Genomic DNA, 18,254 nt, shown 5'->3' with positions numbered 1-18,254 from the left:
CAGAGCAGAGGCAGGGACCAGCATGGCAGGGTGGACACCTGGGCTTTCCCAAGCACAGAAAGCAGAAGCAGACTGATCAAGTCCCTGTCATAATTGGATGGACAATGGGATGAGCAACTTTTCCACTTCCATGTGAGCGATAGATGTATTTATACACAGATATTTCCTACCACGGTGGCTCATGGGGCGTTGCCAAGGAGAACAAGGAAGAGGAGGAGAACTGTGACCAAGTGGGAGGGGAAGCAGCAGTGGTGGCAGCCCTGCTGAGGGCAGATTTTAACAGGTGATTCAGAAACCAGTTGTGCTTTCAACAGCTGCTCTGCCTGCTGTACCAAGCACAGCCCTAAAACTGGACAGCTTTTGTGCCTGAGACATCCAAAGAGCTCTGCAGCTTCAACAAAATGGGATGAGGTGAGTGAGTATATACTGAATGTGTCCAGGAGGCAATTGCTCCATGGAGATGCAACTCTCCTGCCTCACCCTTGCACAGGGGTCTGGGGGCAGACAGCAGCCCAGGGGAGTGACAGCTCTCTCTCCCAGTGTGATACCTCTTTTATTGGTGCCAGCTGAGTCCTGAAATCTCTGCTTTGGAGAGATGAAACACATGCTCTTATATTGAGATGGGACAGCTCTAGGGCATAGCCACACTTGGCTGTTTATTTCATTGTCTTTCATTTATTCTTTGGTGTTCCCCCTACCAGAAATATAATAATAATCAGAGAGATAGAGTAAACAAACAAGAACCTCTGCCTAAAGTTTCAATAAAAATTGAGCTTAACTGTCTACAAAGATCAAACAAACAAAAAAAGCCTCTTAATTAATTTTCCTTTTTGTCTTCCCTTTAATTTAATTAAAAATATGCTGGGTACAGAAGTAGAGCTATCAAAATCCTTTGGAAAAGACATGCATTTGCAGATCAACTAGAAATAAGTTTGCAGAGTCCTGTATGGGGACTCATGTTTTTGTGGCTTGCAACCTGTTTTTGCAGTTACAAAGAGATGTGAGTAACTCGGTACTGCAAGTGTTTGAATCAGCAGGATTTCTGAGGCTCCCAAAGTTTGTCTATTCCTGTGGGTTTGTTTTTGTTTAAAAACCCCCAAACCCAACAAAATGAAACAATGAAAACATAAGTGACTGAGCCACTCCTCCAAAAGGATGCAGGAGACCCCTGAGTTAGTCCTAGCATGTGCTGGCATGCCAAACTGTTGTTAAACTGTGCACCCATTATTGTCCAATGAGCTCATTCAGCGAGTCTCCATCCTTGCTCAGTAGCATGTATTAAAGCAAATTTATTTTGATCACCAAAATTGTAAAATAAGACCTGCCTGCCAACAAATAGCAGCATTGTCCAGCAAAATTCACTTGCTCCTGTGGCCTCCTCAGCACAAAGTCAAAAATCAGTGGTTTGAGGAGAAGTAGAGCCATGGCATGTGTTCTCAGCATCATGTACCTGTGTCATCCATGCCATCCAAGTCACTTGGACACCCCAGCCTTTCCTTTCTGGCAGTACTGATATCCTTCAGGAAGTTGGCTGTTGGAGGATGATATGACAAAACAGGACTGTGGGCATTGCAAGGTCTTCTTGTCTCCATCCTCCGCTGCTTAAATCTTGTTGTTATAGCTGTTCTAATTAATTCAAATAAAGACCTTAACTGCTCAAAGCTGTATTCACATTTTCCATTACTGAAATGCTATGGGGCAGTGAAAGGCATTTCTAGGAATGCAATACCCCGGGATATCCCTAGGCAATAAATTATCCTCTCCCCACTCCCCCTCCCCACTCATTTCATTTAAAAGTGAAGGGTGCTGAGTTTTATTAGGCCCCCTCTTGTCATCACGGTCTGTGATTTGCAGTCCCAGGGCTAGACTTCTCTTCCCTTTTTTTTCCCAAGCACCATGAGATCGTGTTACATTAGACGGCGAGGTCTGCCAGGTCACAGCCCCGGTCACTGTCACCCACTTCCCATTTCCTGCAAAATCCATAGGTGGGAACATTTCCCCTTCATCTTTGTGAACAAAGAAAAAAAGAATTAAAGAAAAATGGTCTGAAGGTTTGCCTGTGCACAGATTGGTAAACAAACACACTTGCTGTATTCATGGGTGTATTGATGTACACAGCTCTACCTATGAGCCAGGTGGAAAGAAACCCTGAAAAAGAAAGGAGGGAAAGTGGTTAAATCTGGGTATCTGGAAAACACATTTCCCACTCTTGTACCACTTGTCACCGCCTTTCAAGCAAGCCATCACCCTGACAGGAATGTATCGCTGTTCAGCAGCATCCCCCTCACTGCCTGGGCACACAGCAAGTCAGTCCAGCTGCCACTCCAGGATTTGCCAATTATTAAGCTCAAAGCAAATCAAAAACATTGATACAAGCATCAGTGTCAGCAAGGAACCAGAGTACATGCATTCCAAAAAGATTTATGATGTGAGACCCATAGGGCTCCAGGACGATTCTTAGAGAGTAGCATTTACGTCCATGTCCTTGCACGCTTATGAGTTAATATTGCATTTATTCACACTGTCAGGTGGCACATATACCCAAACCTTCAACGTGTGCATACAGCACAGCTGGGCAGTCAAAGAGCCAGGAGCCACCCTGGCTTGGATGCATGTCCCTGGAGGAGCACCTTGTGTTGCCAGGGGAGGGACCAAAGAGAGTCTTTACCTCCTTCCCTGAGCAAACTGCTATGGTTGTGGAAACACTGGTGAGGGACAAAAAAGATCTTACGACTGGCCAGGAGATTCTGAAATCTTATATGCTTTTGCTCCCAAGTGACTTAACCAGCAAGTTAGAAATTACAATCACTGCAGCGGGATCGTCAAGGATATCACTGCGGTTTCAGTTCTGTAAAATAAAGACAGTTTCCCCCAGGGGAGTGGGAGAACCAAATTATTTTCTTTCTTCTGTGTCTCTTGCATTAAACTTCTGTGAGCTGCCTGTCTTCTGTGCTGACATAGCCCACAGCCAGAGCTGAAATAGAGGCCTGACTTTATCAAACTCTGCAGGTTACCTCCTTCTCTTTTATGGAATCCGTAACAGGAAGGAATTTTCTTTCTTATCTAGGAAGTGAACCTAAAATTGCTTTTCCTCAGGCTCCTGGTTTAGCTGAATGGTATTTGCCAGTAATAAACAGCAATTGTTAGCTGTAGTAGAATGGGGGCCCTTACCCTGGGAGAGCAATGGATATGGCTCAGCTAGCATCTGGAGTGAAGGGATGGGAGGCACAGCTATCTTTCTCTTATGAATTATTAGCAGCCCCAAGTGGGGATACAGTGGGGGTTGAACCATGTGTTTACCCAGTGTCTGAGACCAAACCAAAACAGTGTGGACCTTCAATACAGCAATGTTGTAGTTTTGAATGTTTGGCCTTCACAGTGTAATTCATACCATATTCTGTATTTTTCTGAAAGGTTCATCTTCCTTAAAGATCCCTCTCCTGAAGCAATATTAAGCAGAGATACCAGACTTCTTTTTGAAGGTAAGCTTCCAAGCTGTAAGACCAAAAAGAAATCTGAATACACGAATCTTGAAGGTTCTTTAAATATATCAAGTGTAGAAGAGTGTACTGTGCATGAGGACAGCCATGAGAAATCCTGAGGTATTGAAAAAGGACAAGGAATGAGATGAAGCAAAAACAAGGAAGTTGCCTGGAGGGAAGCTATGTGGAGCTTCAAGGAGAAAGACAAAAGAGACTCAACCTAACCCCATGGTGCCAGTGAGAGTCTGGGAGATTCACACAGGGGGTGATATCTGAGAAAAAGGAAAAGATGATGCTGGCAGAGACAGTCTGTGTGAAGCACTTCCAATGCAGACAGGAAAAAATGGTGAAGAGCAAAGCAAGAGTTAATAGATTTCTGGGCAAGGGACATCACAGTAAGCACAGGAAGGAAAGCAAATAAAGAGTTGGAAAGGAAGAAAATACCCAACAGTTTCCAGTAGCAAGTCAGGGTGATGAAAAGGGAGGCGAGAGAGGAATAACATCTGACAGTGGAGATGCAAAAGGAGGTGGCAGGGAAGTTAACATCAGTGAGAGAGGCAAGTGGAGCTTTGCAGTGGAGAGCACTCAGTGCCTGTTTTTCTGGCTCTGCACAGCTCAACTGAGAGGCAAAGGAGCAGCCAGAAATGTTGAGTGCAATAGAGATGGAGAAACCCTGATAGGGAAGTAAGTTGGACAACACAGGGTTATGTCAGCAGCTCAAGGTGTAACTGAAATCACCTTAGAGAAGGTAGGGAAATAAAAGAAGATCACAAGCCAAGTTGAAAATAAACTCAAAAAGCAGACGCAAAGATGCTGCCAGTTAAGAAGCAGCAAAAAGAAGACGTGATCCCAGAGAATGTAAAGAGCTCAGGAGGTGAAACCCTGGTGTCTAGAAATGAAATACAGAGATTAGTGGCGAAAATTCTTTCTTTCAGGCAAATCTGTTGAAGCAGAGCAGTCTCCCCTCAGTAGATACATGCTCCAAACCCAAGGTGTTTGGTTTCAATGGCAGACACTTGGTGTGCTGCTCCAACATTAACTGCAGGGAAAAAAAGTCAAAATTTATGGAATTACTCTCATCTGGGACTCAGTTGGGAACAACTGGTTGGCATAGCTCACTTTCACAGTGTGAGGAAACTGCAGCTTTTCTCCTGTGGGGTGTGAAAATGCAGATAAGAGGGTGCCTGATCCCTATCTGGAAGAACAGGTCCTCTGTCAGCAGGGCAGTTACATTTACAAGGAGTCTCAGATATCCCAGCATGGCAGGTAGAAAAAAAAGCAAAGGCGGCCCAAGTAGACATCAAGAAAGCACAGGAATACTTCAGATTGTGTGGCACTCTTAAGAAACAGAAGAGCTTTATTTGGCTTCATCAATGATCATTGTGTGTCCCTTCCAACTCAAAATATTCTGTGGTATGTGTGTCATAGCTTATAGCTTTTAAACCTGTCTACCCATGGTGAGCCACTTGCATGTGTCTAACCAAGTATCAAGTAAGGAGACTTAGCCTGGACCTTCCCTGATTAAGAGTTACCAACTATAGCACGTTCCCAAATAGGGCAGATACAGGAGAAGGAAGCAGTGCTTTGTTTCAACACGCTCACCCTCACCAGCCCTGCAATGCCATCAGGATGGTTTCCAGCTTACTTTATTGTTTGGACTTCTTTCACTCTTCCCACTTCTCCCGTCTCTGGTGCCTCAGCTCCTTTTCTTCCTACCTGAACTGGACCCCACAGGATTTCTGAGGAGCAGCAGCAGCAGAGACTGGCTGAGAGGGAAAAGATGCTTGGTCTGACAAGGCAGGACAGAGCAGCAGTCTCAAAGACCACGTTGCAGGTGGGTTACTCTTCATCTGTGACTGCCTTCCTGTTTGTTATGCCTAACTAGCTAAAGCAGTGGGTGGGAGAGGTTTTTGTGCAGGCTGCAAACAAGAGTAATTGTATGGGGAGTTTAGTGGTGAGGAGCTGCCTCCTGGTGTGCCTGCCCTGCAGCGTTCAAGGGGCTAAAAGTTTGCTAGGAAATGTCTTTGGGAGCTACCACCTTCACACAGGTGATGGGCAGACACCACAGGGAAAAGCAGTGCCTTGTTGCGGGAGGTGTTGGCACCCTGGGCCACCACAGCTGCGTCACTGGCACAGTGGATGGCTTTGCCCTGCTCTTGTTCATGGCAAGAAGCCAGCTTGCTGCAGGAGTTACAACTCTCAGCAAGTTTTGCCTGGCTATCTGAGAGGAGGATTTATCCCAGGGTTTTGCTGCCTTTTCTGCTGCAGTTTTCCTACTCTGAGTGTATGAAGCATTGGAGGTGAGTCTGATTTCCTTGACAGTCCCAAGGGGAATGAGGGGAAGCCTCAAGGAAAGGCAGAAAATTGAAGATTTAATGACTTATAGATGCTCTGCTCAGCCCCCTGCTCTCTGGTAAGATTAAAAGCTTGACCTGCTTCCTAAGTATCTCATGGCTGGATTTTTGTTTTATTTGAACAGAGCAATGCTGAGCCTGTAGGACCTGTGACTCTGTTTCTTCTGCTGGGAAATGCTCTGTGGGAAGCAAGGGTTTGTGAGCCAGGCCTCTTTGTGGGTCAGAGGGCAAAGAAATGGGGACAAAATACTTTTAAAAGTAGACTTCAGAGTGGCACATGAAACATTAAAATGTGATTGAAAACCATGTACAGCTGTGTCTCCTCTTCCGCACAAGCGCACACTCCTGAGTCTCCAAAAAGTAGGACATGGGGAAAGAGTTCAGCCTGATAAACTAGCAGCAGACATATTTCTAAGCAAATTTCCCCCAAATCCCTGTCAGTCACACCGTGAAGTGCCACAGACACTTCAGAACACCTGATTTCTTTCTTATAACGAATTTCTTGAATATTGATCCTCCTTTAATTCTTTCCTCTCCCCCATAAAAGGCAAAGATGTTGTCCAAAAGAACTAGATTGGAATATTTGGGTGAGCATTCGTATTTAGGTTTCTTAGTCTAGAATTCATATAAGACACCAGAGCAACTGAAGCTGGTAAAATTTGTGGCCTGAAAACACAAAACTCTCTGACAGAGCGCCCTCAAAGATACTGTGTGTCTTTTGGACTGGTTGTGGGCATCCTCCTGTCTCATGCTAAGGCCTCTTATTGTGGTTTAAACTTCTATCAAGTAAGTGAGGTCTAAATTCCTTTACATATAACTACCCCTGAAGTGAAAACACGTGTAAAATTATAGGAGATCAAACTTAGAAAAGTTCATAAATGCATGAGTATCTAAAGTCTTTCATAAAGGCTTCTAAAAACTGTTTCTTGAAGACAATTTCTCCTCCTAAAATTAAATTTTAATTTCTTACAGCAAACAGGGTAAAATTTTACCCCAAGGATAGAGTTTTGTTTTTTGTAGACTTTTACCCCAGATCAAACTGGGTTAATAAACTTCTGAAATATGTAATGAACCCGTCCCAAGTTTACAGTTTATATTGTTATCTGATATTAGCAAAATTAAACCCGTCTTCATTGTGAAATGTAGCCTGAGGTTTAATTTTTAAGCTGGCCATGCAGCCATAGACAGAAGAGTTGATGATACTACACAGAAACTGAGCCCCATGCTCGTGATTCAAAACATGCTGGGCCATTCACCTCTGAATTTAAAGTGAACTTTAAGCAAGCACTTCATTGGTGATTAAAAGGCAAATGAAGAACACCAAAGAGATCACATATATGTTTAAAGTTACAAATGGTTTAGTCAGTTGTTGGATTTTGGATCAACTAAGCATGCCAGTGTATGAAATCCAATCAGGAAGATGTCTGTGAGCACTTCAACATCTTCTATCTGACTACTTGTTGACATTTTAAATGTTCAGGTATAGATATCGGTATAACTATATATGAAAGAATTAGATTTTTTTTCCTATTTCCATATAGGTTGAATCTAGTAACAGCTTGTGTTTTATCTAGAGAAGCCTCCAGAAAACTTTTTCATCTTTTCTGTTCCAAAACCACTCTCCTGGTACTGGAGATAGAGCAGCTTTAGACTCTCAAAAGGTCTCTTGGTTACCTGACCCAACCAGACACAGACAAGCCTTTACCAGTTACTGACTCATTAAGAACTGGTTAAAAGGCAACTGATCTGCCCCAGCTCTTTGCTCTCTGCACAAGTGACTGGAGTCAGGGTTTAAATGGGGATGTGGAGCTGGATGACTGGGCTGTGTTTGTAACTGTGAGAGGAGGGGAGGGCAGAGCTGTATACACACATATACATGCTATTTAGGCAAAAGTTAAAGCACAGCTACAAAAATTATTCATCTCCAAGCAGGCTTAAAGGATAAAATATAATTTAGACCTATCAAGCAGCAAGCAGAAAGATGTTTTGTCACTAATGTCTAAAGCTATGAAAATGTGACATTTTTTCCATCATTTCTGCAATAATCCACTGTGCAAGGCAGGGTTAAGTTTTCTTTTTCATCACAAGCCAGTCACTTGAAGTGTTGCTAATGTCTGAAATAAAATCTGAGTGTCTCCCCAGACTGTGATGCTCTGGGTCTATCTTTTCTCTTTTGGTCCCCATCCCACTGGACATGTCATACATTAAATATGTATTATTTAAGTTGGCTCATGGGAAAAGCAGTGACTGTGTCATGTACTAATGGCCATATTTTTAGGGTTACCTACCAGGATTGTACCTTGGCCACTGGCATATTGCCTGAGAGTGTAATGATAATGAACAGATTTGCACCTGTCTCTGTAAAATTTTATTACTAATTTGTGATTTTTTTACTCTTCTTAATGACTCTCTGCCCTTCCCTGTTTTACTGCAGGATGCTCTAAGGCTTCTTTGATTTCAGTTAGTATATATGGAGAGAGAAATAACATTTTATTACCCCAGATAGGTGTCAGGACCTGTAACTCTAGTGAGATGTGGGTGGTTCTGAACAGTGTGTGGACATAGTGAAATAGAATAGAAAACACCAAAAATTGGACTGGTGCTGATGCTTAGAATTTCAAGACATTAGTTAAGCAGCAATTTATTTAGACATTGAAGTCAATGGACTACTGAAGTTCTCATCACATTGGTGTAAGAGACTGTTTACTTATGTGCCTCGTCAGAGATAAAGCCTTTAGTGTCTGTGTTTCAAAATGCTGGCCTTGGCCATGACCCAAATTGTGTTATACCTACTTTTTTTTTAGCGCAGGGATATTCTGCAACAATTATCTATGACTGTTGCTCTGCAACTTGGTGTCCTTACAAAAAAAATTAATTTTTCAAGAGAGCTGAAGAAATCAGCTATTTTTATTTGGCAAAACAATGGCTGAGAAGGGATGTGACTGCTGAGTGCAAATACATCAAGGAGCAGTAAACCTGAGGGAGATGAAAAAAGCTATTTAAGCTAAAAAGTAACTTGGCACATGAACAAACAAATGCTAAGTGGTCATGAATAAAATTAGCAAAAGTAGAAACAGGTTGCCAATGATCCAAACAATGAGGAAGGACCTTTCCAAGAGAAGAAATACAAGCACAGTAGTTTTTAGTATTTTTAGGAAGGAGTTTAACTAGTTCCTGAAAGGGAATAAGGAGATTCAGCTTGTTGGTGCAGCTAAGCAGAAGGGCCTGGGATCACTCCCATGTCAGATTGATACCTGGGTGAATAATCTCTTTCTCCTGTCTCCTTGCAACCTATTTTACATAAACAAAGACTTCAAGTCCAATAGTGGAAAGCAAAGCAAAGAGGTGGCATAGCATGACTCAGGTCTCTTTCCTGGAAATACAGGAAGCTGAGAATTTGTTCAATGGTACAGAGTGAACCCTCACTTAGGTCCCTCTTGTGATGCTGGAGGACTGGAGCAATGTTCAAGATTCGCATCAGAAGGCAGACATTTGTTTTTATCAGTTAATACTTTCCTATTTTCTATATTTTGAATATATTTAAAGAAAAATACTCCACTTTTCATATATGAAAAAAGGCAAGATCTCCCAAGCACACTTATCCCCACAAAGCTAGACACTCTGGGAAAGAGATGATCATTCCAACACCTAAATAACTAATCTTTAGTTAAACTAGTGTTGATTATTAAACTGAACACCTGTCTGCAAGCCTTACAAGTGTCTGTAGGACCTCTGATCCTTTGACTGGCACGCTGATTTAACTTTACGTCTTTGAAGAGTACTTCCCTTTAACAGATTCCATAATATTGCTGAAGTGTTTGTTCTATTTCCTGACTTGACTTCTACTCTGTCACTGTAACAGCTCTTTAATCACCATATACTCTTTTGTCACACTTAAAGAAGACATCAACAACTTCCATTGTGTCAAGTGAAATCTCACCAGGCAAAAATCAAGAACCTCCTAAAAAGTAGAGTTTGACTATTGATATTTATTGTGACACATCCCTTATTCAGCTGCAAGCAATGCCACTCCATTCTTTCCAAAATGATGGACCTGCCTGCTTGTACTGATAAAATAATTAGATCTAAAATGTGAATATCAAACTGAATATACAGAACTATTTTCTAGCTTTTTCTGAAACTGCTAGATGGACTGCTAAGCCTCAAATATCTCATACACTACCATTTACTTAACCATCACTCTTCTAGATGGACAGTTTATTAATGTTCTCACCAAGAGGTCTCACAAACCATGCTGCCCATCACTTGAAGATTATATCATGAAAATGTTCTCTGCAACTTGTATGTGATATTGTCACTTTGTTTTCCTCCTCTTCTGTCCCTTGGCTGAGTGACAAGCCAGTGTTGTGTGGACCTATACTAGGTCTTCATTCTTTGGAGGAGCAACTCTCCCACCAATTTCAGATGAAGTCTTGTGGAGACAGTCACCCAACATATTGCTCAGGTATTGCCCAGCCACTTGCCTCAGGAAACAAGCAGCAAAGATCCTGGTCTCACCATCATCATGAGGAAGATCTTTTTGCTGTCCTTGTGAGCAGGTGTTGATTAACCTCATTTCCTGGGTGCAGAGTGTGCAGACAGCTTTTGTGTCCTGGGAAGTGATCCATGCACAATTGCCTCACTTCTCAGGACCATTATCATCAACTCTTCCTCTTTGCTGATCCTTTGGAAAGGGGATAATTTTTTCCCAGGCTGTTCATTACTGTGAACAAGGGAAGGAGGGGCAGGAACAGCAGCAACAGTTTGACAAATGACCCTTAGTAACAGATTAAACAAATGGTAAAAATTAGCTGTGCTACAGACTCCCTTAACTCCCTCTCCCTTCACCTCTGCACAAGCATCTTCCTTCCCACCTGCATCGCTGAAAGAGATCTTCTCAGGGTCCTTAATTATCAGGAACACATTAATGGAGAGGAAGGATGACCAAAGCACACACAATTAGTCACTGAATATAACTGTAATCCACGACAGATTGGATGAATAATTGATTCTTAAATCCAGCACTGCCCAGGCACCAATAGGAATACCCAGCATGGAAGTGCTCTGCCCCCAGTAATCACTTTCACACCAAAAACTGTGTCTCAATGACTTACATCAACAAAAACAACCCAGTGTGTACAGCAGAGTCAATTGTTAACTTACCCCACTCAATGGACCCTCACAGCCTCTGGAAACAAAAAGGTGCAGAGTTTGTGCAGATGTTTTAGCTCCTGTTTGGAGCGGAGGAGGCAGCCAGGGTTGCAGCATGATCTGTCAGTTTAGTCCCAAAGGACTGGCCAATTCCTCCTAACTCTGTCAGACATTTTGGAAAGACTCCCACTTGTAGGAATATATTCATACCTGGAGCTTGAGCACAAAAATAATGTTTCTGCATCTGTAAATCTCAAAGGTATGTGAAAATAGACCTCTGACCATATCTGGCAGGGTCATTCTTATGATCTGATGTTGGAGGCTGCAGAGACATCCTTGCCTTCCTGCTCAGCATGTCCCACCATGTCTCCTCATACAACCATCCAGCTGGTAGTGAAACTTAGCACTGGGCCATACCTCATATCCTTTGCATGATCATGCCCACTTCTCATCTTTTTCCAAGCTTCATCTGAAAAGGGCCATTTTACCTTCTGTTGATTAATGTTAGTCTTTTAGTTCATTTAATGTCAATATTTGTGTGGAGGTAGTAAATGAGGCCAAGCTGTCTTCAATTGCCTTTCTATTTTTGATTAAGGTCACCAAGTTCTGCCCTGTTGTTAAACAGGTGCCTCTTTTAAACCTCACTAGAGACTGACGTGTTTCTTTCAGTAACTCCCATGTTTGAAGGCAAATCCCTTAAACTAAAACTCTTCTCCCACTTCTTCAAGGAAGATCTTGACTCTGATGTGCCACTTTTCCAATGTGCAGAAGTCTTCTTCTGGGTCAGTCAGAGATCTTGCAACAGGGTGTGATCCAAAATGTGGCCCAATGAGGAGTGCTGGTCTTGTGGGAGACATTGGACTATATATATCTCAGTCTTGTTTCTGAATGACCACGACTGAGACCACCCAAACATGCTTTAACCCATCTCATTGATGTTGTAAATCCCAACCACTTCTCCCACCTCACAAAGCATAAGAAACAGGAGAGCTGAAGCTACAGAGTTGCTCTCTTTACTATACTTATGTGCCTGTTATGTCTTACCAACAAAAGGTTACTGCATCAGCAGACTGAAGTAGCTGATTTTCTAAATGGAATAACTTTCTGTCTTTATTTTTTAATTTTCCTTCACAGTAATGGAGTAATGGAGATTAGTCTGAATCAGTCTAAACACTTCACAGGAAAACTTTCATTTAAAATCATCTGCATGAAGTACAGATTTGGAGAATGAAGGTGAAAGAGTTTATCTTGTGGTCAGCCAAGCACACAGAAGAGAATTCATAGTTGAAAAAGACAACAGGGACCCTCAGTAGTGTCTAATTATTTGTGTGTGATATTTGCCAAACAGTTACATTTTCAGTGAAATGTTTAGAAGGTCCTTTTGGGCCAATGCTGTGTCACAGCTTTACTTTTGTCATAACATTCCTGCTATGAATCTCTCAGTAATAAACACTGAGATCTCACCAGTGTGTGGTGAAGGATTCCTTGCTATAAATCTGGAGGTTTTATTTGTAAAATTTTGAATTGCATCAGGTTATACATTTCAGTTTCCATCCATAAAGTGACATCCAAAATGCCTGGATACCAAACATTGAATATTTGCTTAGAATGTCCTCCTTTTCCAGTTTAACTTTAATCTACAAATAACATGTCAAAAAATAGCCATTCTTACTTGTACTGGGGCAGAAATCTCCTGAAGACCAGATTGCTTCATCAGGTCAGATGATACCAATAATTTCAGCATGAGAATATCATCAACCATAGTCTGTAAAGAAGCAGGACTTTTGTGCAGGATCCTGTACACACAAGCACACACAAGTGCATAGGTGTGCACACACCTATGTGCTGTAAGGAGCAGGAAATATGGCTAAAATTTTAGAAAAATCTTCTGCATTTTGCCTTAAGAATCCCTAGGTGTGAATGCCCAAGAGGCAGCTTATCCTGGGCACCCAAAATGGTTTTTTTTCAGCATGGAATCCTGATGGTAGCCAGAGAGGCCTGAGGAGTTTGGCGTGCAAAGGAAGGGCCAGGACAATGCATGACCTCCCATCACAGGCCACCCCTGACACCAGCACACCTCTAGAAACAGGACAAGCCTGAGACACACTGTCCTGAGAACCACTTGCCCTCTGTCCTTCACTGCCAAGTCAAAGAGGGAGAAAATCTCAGTGAGATTTCCTTTCAGCTCATGGAAATAGAGCTGTAAAGAGCACACACAATCATCTTGAAAAAAGCTACCTATTGCAGGTAACACCTCATTTGGAAATTGGAAAGGCTGGGTCTCTTAAAAGTGATGCATGTTTGATTCCTGACAAAAGCACAAGAGGAACATTTTGAGGTGAAGAGTGAAAATCTGCCAAGCCACCCTAAGAGAAATCTCTGAAAGATTAACTTGTTGGACTAAGTGTCTGTGTAGCCCAGCTTCCCTATTTATCCAAAGCCATAAGGTAGGATTTCAATAGACCACCTACCCTGTCACTCTACTGGATAAAGACTTGATTTCTCATTTAGGAGCCAGAAAATCCTTCCCTGCCGTGAGAGCCTGTTCAAGGAGTACTGCTGCCTACCCAGGGCTCTATTTTTATACAGACAGATGACTAAATCATCAGTTTTGTTTGCTATCAGCAACGCAAATAACAGTGTGTGTCTGAGTCACCACTAATCCAGCACTGTTGCAGGAAAACTGCAGTAAAGCCTGCTGTGAGTGCTTACTTCCATGGGATGTTGGCCTACACCCTTATTGCCCTGGAGCTCCAGAGATACTGGAGGCTGTTGGGCTCATCACGGTGACGGTGTCTGGAGCATCACAGCCTACACAGCCTGCACACAGTTCAGAGAAGACTGCCTTCCTCAGGCATGGCCCTTTGCCCACTTACATCAAGAGCATAACACTTATTTGGTACAATGGGCCAACTGCTCAGCTGTGTGAATCATTTTAGCTCCCTTTGAGTCATTGGTTGTGCTGATTAATTACAGGAATGGGGTATCCACCACCTCTCTGGGCTACCTGTTCTAGTGTTTTGCCATCTACATTGCCAAAAGTTTCTTCCTTGGATCTAATCTAAACCTACCCTCTTTTAGTTTGAAACCACTACCCCATGCTCCATTGCAACAGTCTGCTAAAAAGCTTGTCCTGATCTTTCTTACAGGGATGTTCAAGTGAAGTACAGAAGCGACTCTGAAGTGCTGAGTTCAGGCTCTGGGTCCTGCGATCCCCTAAGCCAGACAGCATTCATGCCCACACTTGGTTGATGTAATTGTTGTGAGCAAGGCAAGTACTTTTAGTGTGAAGTCTGGGGCTGTCAACAGGTTGCAAATAGACAAGTAAGTTCTCCATAGTTGTGCTCAGAGATTTCTGCTGCTCTTAGAGATCAAGTCTACCCTTAGTAAAGTGCTGCAAAAAGGGTCAAGTTCCTAAAGAAGTGAAAACCTGAGAACTGAGTCATTGCCCATTGCAAAGACAAGTAACATCACTCTAAATTTTTATTAGGAGAAACACTTAATAGAATCATTTAGGATTGAAAAGACCCTTAAAATCCAACACATATTGCCTTCTTTTTTACCTTTAAAGGATGAAATTGACACAAACACATTTATTTCATGAATTAGCATAAATTGTGGGCTTCTCTAATTTTGCCAGCCAGGAGTCTCACAAGAGAGTAACACCCAGAGTACACCCAGTAAGATTTCCAAACCACTGCTCTTAGGTTTGAAATTTTGTGAGAATAGCCTTTTCCCTGGCATTTTGGTGCTCTTTCTTCAAGTGAAAAATGGAAACACAGAGGGCTCAAAATGAGAGGGAGAATTTCAGCAAAATGAGAATCAAATGGGAACTTTCTAAAAGGCACAGTTTGGTATGAGCTTGGTGATGAAATGGGCAGAAGTAGCTTGTTTTTCACAGAACCCTAACTGGATCTCTGTCTGTGCTGGTTCACATCCCACCAGTGAGGATGGTGTGCAGGGTTCAGTCCTGCTTCTTTCAGAGGTCCTGTAGAGGGAATCTCATCCTGTATGGACAAAGCAGCTGTTAACAGCTCTGTAAGATTTGAGCTTCAGAGAGTTAACTCACAGCTCACCTCTGACTTTGACCCTGTGACTAACACAGCAGCTTCCTTCAAACCCTTCCAGTATCTCCTTGAAGAAAATGTTTTAAAACAAGATATCAGAACAAAAGCATGGTTAAAGACTATGTGGTTTGCAGAGAGTTTTGTCTACCCCTGAAAAGCAAGAAACTCCAAGTAAATATTTACAGTCTGCTCATTAGAGGTTTAGACACAAACCTACTAGAGCTATTTACAGTTTGTTAGTTAGGAGTTTAGATACACACTAATATCAGCACTCAAGAATTAGTCACTCTTCCTATTCCCATTATGCAATGAATTCAAGAGACAAGTTTTGTCCTCTGATGTTTGCTGTGGGGAAGGTGTATATAACCACAGGGCAGCTTGGCCAGAGATGTAGAGCTCCCACAAAGGAGGTGCCACCTCACTAGCATCCAAGGCAGTGTTATGTGAACAATCTGAATCCTTCAAAGTGTCTGCCTGTGGCAGAACATCCACACCCCCCAGTAAGTTGCCTTGGTCCCTTTTTTATGGGGTTACTTCTAAAAGGTGGCTGAATTGAGAGTGGTTTGACAGCAAGAAACCAGGCAGAGGCCTTCTACATGGGCACCTGCTTTGTTCAAGGCTCTGTTTTCCATGTCATTTGTGTATGCACCAAATGCTGTCAGCTGCCTCCTCTCCAGGCTGCTCAATATCTTCAGAGAAACCAAGCAAGCAAACCAGAAACCACAGGTAGGTAAGCTCTGTCTGCCTCTGCCCCAGAAAGAAGTCCTGTGTATCACAGCTCGTACTTCACTCCTGCGTGTGCACTCACTGCTTCACATCAACCACTGCTGATTCTGCATGTGCTCACCAGGCACTTGTTGGGAAAAAGCCTGTGGCAAACACAGCTTTATATCATTGAAAGGGTCTGAAATACAGCTATGAAAACAGTTGCCTTTTTTATTTTCCTTGCATTCCTTATATTCATTTTTAACATGGCAAAACTCTTCTAGAGGAATCACTCCATTACAGCAAAAGGATAAAAGAGTGAGATTGAAATGAAGCCCAAGCAGGTGTATGTTGCCCTCCCAAATGCTGTTTCCCTTCTTTCCCATTCCCTTCTCCTTTGACATAGCTGGAAGGTTGTTTTCTTAGCACAGCTGGAAAGTGAGTTGATTGTGGTCTCGAGCAGGATACTTTTGGGCAGCCATGAGTTAAGAATTACTTAATATTAGTTAAAGTAAACAGTGCTATTAGTTTTACCTTTCCAAAATGTGATAATAAAACAATAATGTAAGTCACCGATTCCTGGCCTTTCTCCAGTGTTCTGAAGTTTTGTTATGATTTACTGGATACAACAATGTCAGGCAAATCTATTATCTTTCAGATGGCTGTTTATCTCAAGCCTGGTCTCCAGACCTGGCTTTTTTTTCAAGGCATGCAGCTTTATCTTGAATTCACAGAGATTGACCTGTCTGACTCCTGCTAGAATATGCTATGGTTACTTTCCAAACTATACACAAATATATACATGAAAAAGCAAAGAAGAAGCATATGGTGATGCCAGAATTTTAGTTACATTTTGTGTTGGGGCAAGTTTTGAGTTTATTTTACTTTTAATCTCTCTGGTGGCATGAAAGCGGTGGTATACAATAGCATGCCTACATCAAAACATTGGCAGATATATTGAGTGATAACATTCTGATCTCTGATTCCACTGACATAAACTCCAGAGTGGATCTCCTTCTCCTCTTGATACTCTTTACAAGTTCCACTTTTACTTTTTGTTTTGCTTTGTTTTAATCTGGAATTTGAACCTATTGCATGCAAAGAAATGACACATCAGTAAGATTAGCTTCAGGACCCAATATATTAAAGGCAGAGTAATTGCAGTGCGCAATTACTTTACATAAGGTGGGGAATTGCAATGTGTGGATCCAGGACTCATTTAGATTGGTGTTCAGATGTCTGACTGGGAAGGACTCATTGCTAGGTCTGAAAATGTTTATTGGTGGCTATTTGGCTTCCAGTCTTTCTATCAGGTCTGACTACTCAGCTATTGTGCTTTCTCCTTCCTACTGCAGTGCCCAATAAACTGTTCATGTCCATCACACGTTACTTCATCAAGTACTTGAACACTGGGTTTGCTGTTCAGTTAAAAACGTCACCCCAGAATCAACAGCATGGGAGCACCCTATTCTGGAAGAATATTGCATAGAAAAAGTATGTTTTTCATTCTGTGGTACAATTGCTAAAATATAAGCATGTCCATAGTTAAATAAAAAAAGCTGGTATTAAGTAGGAGTGCTCTTTAAAGACTAGGTTCATGCTATTCTCAGCATATGGCAATGTTTTTTTACCTGTTAAGTACTGATTTACTCTATCAAAGGGTTGCCACTGCATCCTGGAGCACAGAGGAACCTTTTCTGCTTTCAGAACCAAAACAAGAACATGAGAGGTCAACAACCTGAATTGCTTCTTGCGATATCTCAGCAAACCTCTTCTCAGTCTAAAGCTGGAGCCCTGCCTTTTCATCTCCTTTGATGCACCCGGTAGCACACGTAGAGGAAAAACTGTACAATACTGGAAAACTGCAATTGCATTTTTATTTCATGACAACACACTGGTAACTGATGACATGTCTGGACATGACCACATGTTTGTCTCACTCTTGACAGTGTAAATGTGGAGCAGGATGCTGAAAGGACACCTACTTTGTGTTTATATTTACAACACTAAAATTGAGGGAGGAATTACCCCAGAGAAGATCTTGTGCTCTCTCCATGTTACACTCACACACAGAAGAACCATGCTGGGTATGGACCTAGAATATGGATGACAATTTCTTCTTCTTAGGTTCACAACTGATTTCTTCTCAGGCAGAAAAAGTAAACACAATGTCGATGAGGTTATGACTTGCTCCTCTCAGGCAGATGTCAAACTGTTCTCAGTAGTTTTTAGGAAATAGAGGATTGCCCTGAGAATTTGCGGAAGACCCATCCCTGGAAGCATTGAAGACCAGGTTGGGTGGGGCTCTGAGCAACCTGGTCTAGTGAAAGGTGTCCCTGTCCACTGCAGGAGACTTAGAACTAGGTGATCTGTAAGGTCCCTTCTAAACAAAATCCTTCTATGATTCTGATTCTATGATTCATAGCAGTGGGAGGCATAGCACAGGTCCTGACCACAGGTATATCCGCTGCAGAAGTTGCTCTTACCCACCTCCT

General features: G+C 42.3%; 1 long non-coding RNA gene across 1 annotated transcript; it reads left to right on the top strand.

Annotated features, from left to right (window-relative positions):
- Positions 1 to 295: 295 nt before the first annotated feature.
- On the top strand, positions 296 to 17,247 carry LOC121663179. Its single transcript, XR_006015555.1, has 4 exons — positions 296 to 411; positions 3,415 to 3,482; positions 5,183 to 5,316; positions 14,137 to 17,247. It is a non-coding gene; the product is annotated as an uncharacterized LOC121663179 (long non-coding RNA).
- The last annotated feature ends 1,007 nt before the right edge of the window (positions 17,248 to 18,254 follow it).

The sequence above is a fragment of the Corvus kubaryi genome, unplaced genomic scaffold (genome assembly GCF_017639235.1).
Source record: "Corvus kubaryi isolate FWS band 111438036 unplaced genomic scaffold, C.kubaryi_AGA036_p1.0 37266, whole genome shotgun sequence".
NCBI classification, from domain to species: Eukaryota; Metazoa; Chordata; class Aves; order Passeriformes; family Corvidae; genus Corvus; species Corvus kubaryi.
Note: the sequence above shows the minus strand (reverse complement) of the source record. Positions and strands in the feature narration are given on the sequence as shown.